The sequence below is a fragment of the Triticum aestivum genome, chromosome 5A (assembly GCF_018294505.1).
Source record: "Triticum aestivum cultivar Chinese Spring chromosome 5A, IWGSC CS RefSeq v2.1, whole genome shotgun sequence".
NCBI classification, from domain to species: domain Eukaryota; kingdom Viridiplantae; phylum Streptophyta; class Magnoliopsida; order Poales; family Poaceae; genus Triticum; species Triticum aestivum.
In genome coordinates this window covers 140,540,740-140,546,970 of record NC_057806.1, presented here as the reverse complement: position 1 = coordinate 140,546,970, position 6,231 = coordinate 140,540,740, and positions in this window count along the sequence as shown.

Sequence of the window (6,231 nt, the reverse complement as noted above, 5' to 3'; positions counted from 1 at the left end):
CTTATGGGATTTGCCTTACTTCAAAGACCTCCTTTGCCCACACAACATCGATGTGATGCACACTGAGAAGAATATCGCCGAGGCACTTTTTGGTACATTGTTCGGCATAGATGGGAAGTCAAAGGATAATACTAAGGCTAGAGTCGATCTGGAGGCGCTATGTGATAGGCCGTTACAAAACATGAAAGAACCGAAAGGAAAGAAGAACTGGCCGAAGCCAAAGGCATGGTTCAATCTTGGAAGGCCAGCTATGAGGGAAATTATCTTGTGGGTGCAACAGCAGTTGATGTTCCCCAATGGGTATGCAGCGAATCTAAAGAGGGGAGTGAATCTTGATAAATGGAAGATATTTGGTCTCAAGAGTCATGATTGGCACATATGGATTGAGTGGGTAATGCCGGTGATGTTGCGTGGCTTCATCCCTAAGGATGAATGGCTAGTACTAGCAGAACTCAGCTATTTCTTCCGTGTTCTTTGTGCGAAAGAACTATTGCCTGGCGTGCTAGAAGAAATGGAAGAGTTGGCGCCGGAGTTGATCTGCAAGTTAGAGAAGATCTTTCCACCGGGCTTCTTTAATCCAATGCAGCATTTGATTTTGCATCTCCCGACCGAGGCAAGATTGGGGGGGGGGGCCCGTGCAAAATCATTGGTGCTACCCAACTAAGAGGATGCAAAAGACACTTCGAGAAAAATGTAAAAATAAACGTAGAATTGAAGCATCGATGGCTGAGGCATTCATCACCGAGGAGGCGGCAAACTTCGTAACAACACACTACGAAGCCAAAAATTGTTATTTGCATAATTCGAAGCCTCGGTACAATGTTGACGACCGTAAAAAGGGTGGATCCATCCTCAGCCTATTCAAAGGGAATCTCGCACCAGCCAGTGTTTCACATCCAGTATCTTTGGATAACGAAGAATGGCGGACCATTTTGTTGTATATCTTCAACAACCTGATAGAAGTGCGGCCGTACATCAAGTAAGTTCCTGGTACATTGTTTCGTAACTTCTATTTCCTTTGAACTGCTCTTATTCCTGGATGTGTCATACAGTCGATACGTCGCCATATTCTCGTATGGAGCGGTGATCCAAAAGGATTCCGTCAAAGAGTATGAGCTTCTCGCAAAGCAAGGAGGCGGCTATCCCGGTTTCATCTCTTGGTTCAAACAAACAGTAATTTCTATTAGACAATTTCATTTCATTCGCTAATTTGTGCGTAATGCAACAATCCTTTCGTATTAAACTTGTAGGCTAATTCAGAGTCTATGGACACCGAATTGAGACAAGTCGCTAATGGTTTTGACTATAAGGTCCGTTCATTTGACAAGTACGACATCAACGAGTATCGCTTTCGTACCTATGGCAAAGAGCTATCTATGGCTGACCGAAAGTCTACAAATTGTTGTGTATCTACTATCGGCGAAGGAGGTACCGAGTATTATGGGAGAGTTGAAGCAATTTATGAACTTCTGTTCTATGGTGAAAACCCACCGATTGTCGTAGTCTTCAAATGTTATTGGTTTCAGCCGAAGGAGACTAGAAGGACTCATGAACATATAGGGATAGTTGAAATCAACCAAAGCACCCATTTAGATGTTCCTGATGTCTATATTATGGGTCAGCAGGCGACCCAAGTATTCTATCTACCGTGGGCCTACCAAACTAATCCAAATCTGAAAGGTTGGGATGTCGTTTATGAAGTGCCGCCACGTGCTAGACTTTCTCCCCCAAAGGAAGAGGATTATGAACCTCACATTAACCCAGACACATACGAAGGAGAATTCTTCCAAGAGACACGTCTTTCCAAAAAGCATTTCAAGAACCACTATACTTCACCCCAAAACATTGAAGTAGACAGCGACAGTGAATCCGACATCACCCCAGAGGAGGAATAAGAAGAGCCGGAACAAGAAGAGGTTACTGCTGCGGATGACCTATCAATGCTTGACCGATTACGTCAAGGTGGACTTGCACATGTTGATGCCACTGAACCCTATGAGCCCATCATTGATTATAGTGATGATGATTATGCATTTATTGATGATACTGATCGAGATTATTAGTAGTGTCAGGTATTCAATTTTTTTGTGTTGTACTTGATGATGATACACTTAAGTGATATACATATTATTATTCATGTCTCGGTACTTTTTTATGTTGTACTAATTTCGTTTATTCTTTGTCATGGTAGGTGTTGAAAGATGGTGGGCGCTGGTCGGGAGCGCGCCGAGGCCCCTTCTTCGTCGGCGCATGGTGTGAGGTCTTCCATTCCACACGCACCTCTCCGCCGAGCGTTGCTGGACAGTATGGAGACACAGCCGGGCCCTTCTTCGTCGACTGCGGTGCCTAGCAGGGGACGATGTAAGAAGAAGAGAGGAGATGGAGCACGTGGTCGCGGGAGAGGAGGTAGGGTGACTGCTACGGCGCCTTCCTCGCCGCCACCCCCAGCTGTTTCACCTGAGCACGTGACTGCTAGGGTGGACTCGTCCAAGGAGGAGGCTACACGGACACCGGTCCACGAGCCTCCGGTCCACGGGTCTTCGGCCCACGAGCCTCAGGTCGACGGGCCTTCGGCCCACGAGACCCCGGAGGAGCACACGTCTGGATGGGGTACCTGGCCGGATCAGCCTGAGGAGCCGAGTGGCCATGCTGATGATGGCGGGGAGCCGATTGATATTAAGGAGGAGGGGGGGCACCGCCTACCAGCGTGGTTGTACACGGCTCCCGTCCGTGCCGGCGACCCACGAGCAGAGGTGGTTGATTTTGCCTGATGGGGAGAGGTAAGTGCATTTATTATTTTTGTACCTTCTGCATTCATGTTTCTTCAAATAACTAATGCATTGGCCTTGTCATGCTGCAGGGGTTGGGACCACCATCATAGTGTTCGCCGGCCCAACTCCGTCCTTGGAGTTCTTTGTCGGCAAAACTTCCCGGGGTTTGTCATGTTGCCTGGTGAGGGTCGACTTCCAGAGCTTGGATTGAGTTGGGAGCACTACTTGGCTTCCTCGGCCCCGCCGGGTGAGATTATCGACGGTGTCTTGTGCAAGACGAGGGCAGACGTGGTGATCAGAAAGTTCTGGGTAATTTCTCCTTTACACAATTAAAAATCTTCAACTAGCTAGTTATTAATTGTACTAATCAATATTGTCTCATTTGATTGCAGACATTCTACAGGTGTGAGGAGGGATACGAGGAGGAAGCGACAAATGTTATCGATAACGTCTGCAAGTGCCTACTACAAAACTTACGGCACGAGGCTCGGGTGCAAGCTGTTCGAGACTACTACGCCTCGCGTGGTATCAAGAAGACCAAGCCGGCGTGCCGCGATAAGTTCTTGAGTAAGGAGCAGTACATGAAGGTAATTCTTAAGGCCTTGTACTTACTTCCTTCATTTAGTAATTCATAGCCGTAGCGCTCAAGTTTCTATTTGCTAACTTAGGCCCCTCCGAGATGGTGTGCGGATTGGATGGATTGTTGGGAGGTGTTGGTCAATGAGTGGTGCTCAAATGAATGGCTAGCCCTCCACAACAATGCCAAGGACAAACGTGCCCAAATGGAAGGTGTGCCACACCATCAAGGCAGCTCCAACTTATATCAGTTCGGGTGGAACTGGGTATGTGGTTTGCTTCATGATTCATGCAATTCATTCATCATGCTAGCTTGAGCCTTTTAATTACTAATTTACATTGTTTTCTCTTTCAGGCACGCTACAATAAGGCGGATAAGGTGCCAGAGGTGTACGACCTCTATGCCATGGCCCATACTGCCTCTTACAAGAAAGTCAAGGCATTCTCTCCGTCTGACCTCGAAGATGCAAACAACTTCACCAACATCTCCTCCCACGACAAGCTCGTGAAATATAGAGATGAAGGGAAGTCGAGGAAATGGGAGGACTTTAACCCGAGCCAGGGTCCCATTGATCCAGAGCTGGTGATGATATCTGGTGGCTAGAGGTCCCATGGCTCCATAGCCATAGGAGATGGACTTATCCGTTGTCCTAGCACTCTCCCGGAGATCAAGGCGCGCCAGTCGAGCTCCGCTCCTGAGATAAGGCCTCATGAACGGCCAGTCCAACTCGCCATCAAGGTTAGTTATACGTACTCAACTATCTTTCTCCATTACATTGTGTGCGCTTCCATCAATGATTACAAATGGTCATGTGAGTGGTGTTGCAGGCTGCTATACAGAGTGAGAGAGATAGAACGGAGAAACTTCTAGCGCAGGCGGCGGAGAGACAGCGGGAGTTGGAGGAGAAGACGACAAAGATGTTGGAGGAGGAGAGGGCACGAAATGACATGCACGCAAGGGCCATGTACGAGCTCCTTGTGGTAAGTTTCTTTTGCAGATTACTTGCTAGTCTTAACATTTGAGTCTCATTACTAACTAGTATGACTCTGTTGTGAAAACCAAATGTGCAGTCTGTGTGCAAGAAATCCGGTCAGACCGCTCCGCCGATGCCAGTGGTTGCTCCTGGGAGCACGGTGAGTTCAATTTGAATGGACATTACTTGCTAGTCTTAACATTTGAGTGTCATAATGCTAACGAGACATTGGAAATGATCTTTGGTGCAGCTTAACTCCAGACATGCATTGCACGATCCTTCTTCAGCTACCGGCACGAGCCAGCCCGCTCCTACACCTCCCTGATTACGATAAGTTTCTCTAGTGTTTTGCTTAACAAATGCATAAAGACATAGACTTAGCTTTATTTCCTCCAATATGTTTACCATAATGACCTAAAGTTAGCTTATTTTCCTCCAAAATGACTTAATAAGCTTACTGACCTCATAAACCATCCATTTTACCTAAATTAGCTCTAAAACGATCTGTACTTAGCTTACTTATGTCAAAAATTTCATAATTAGCTTAGTTAGCTCACAAACGATCCATTTTACCTAAGTTAGCTCTAAAATGACCCATTTTACCTTAGTTAGCTTATAAGTGATCCAATTTATCCAAGTTAGCTCTAAAATGACCCATTTTACCTAGATTAGCTCCATTTTACCTACGTTAGCTTTAAAATGACCCATTTCACCTAGGTTAGCTCCAAAATGACCCATTTCACCTAGGTTAGCTCCAAAATGATCCATCTTACCTAGGTTAGCTTATAAATGATCCAGTTTATCCAAGTTAGCTCTAAAATGACCCAATATAGCTCCTAAACGATCCATTTCACCTAAGTTAGCTAAAATGATCAGTTTCACCTAAATTAGCTCTTAAATGATCCATTTCACCTAAGTTAGCTCAAAAACGATCCATTTCACCTTAGTTAGCTCAAAAACGATCCATTTCACCTTAGTTGGCTCATAAACGACCCATTTCACCTAAGTTAGCTCATAAATGATCCATTTCACCTAAGTTAGCTCAAAAACGACCCATTTCACCTTAGTTAGCTAAAAACGATCCATTTCACCTTAGTTAGCTCATAAACGACCCATTTCACCTAAGTTAGCTCATAAATGATCCATTTCACCTAAGTTAGCTCATAAATGATCCATTTCACCTAAGTTAGCTCATAAATGATCCATTTCACCTAAGTTAGCTCAAAAACGTTCCATTTCACCTTAGTTAGCTCAAAAACGATACATTTCACCTTAGTTATCTCAAAAACGACGCCCTTCACCTTAGTTAGCTCATAAACGACCCATTTCAACTAAGTTAGCTCATAAATGATCCATTTCAACTAAGTTAGCTCATAAACGGCCCATTTCAACTTAGTTAGCTCATGTATGATCCATTTCACCTAAGTTAGCTCATAAATGACATATACTTCTTGTTCTAGTCTTCTTCTTCTAGTCACCTATTTCTAACATTCTTATTTGCCATTTTGCAGATTTCATTCACTTCATGGAAGCTAGCTTGCCATGATGGAGTGCTTGCTTTTTCTTTGATGAAACTTTGCATTGTATCTAGCTTGCTATGATGGAACTTGCTATGTTGATGAAACTTTGCATTGTAATATGTATATGGATGGAACAATGTGTATGGATGGAACTTCATGAAACTTGCTTATGTACGAATGGATGAAACTTATGTGCTGGATATGTGATATGATTCCTGTTAAATAGCCCTGTGAAATATATCTATATATGTCATATATATTTGCTGTGAAAATTGTTGAATTAAAAAAACAGAAAAAGAGACAATATGCAGGCTCTTTGTTGTCTGCCACCGACGGCAAAGGGCTCTTTGCCATCAGCAGTGGACGACAAAGAGGCCACGTGGCAGGCAA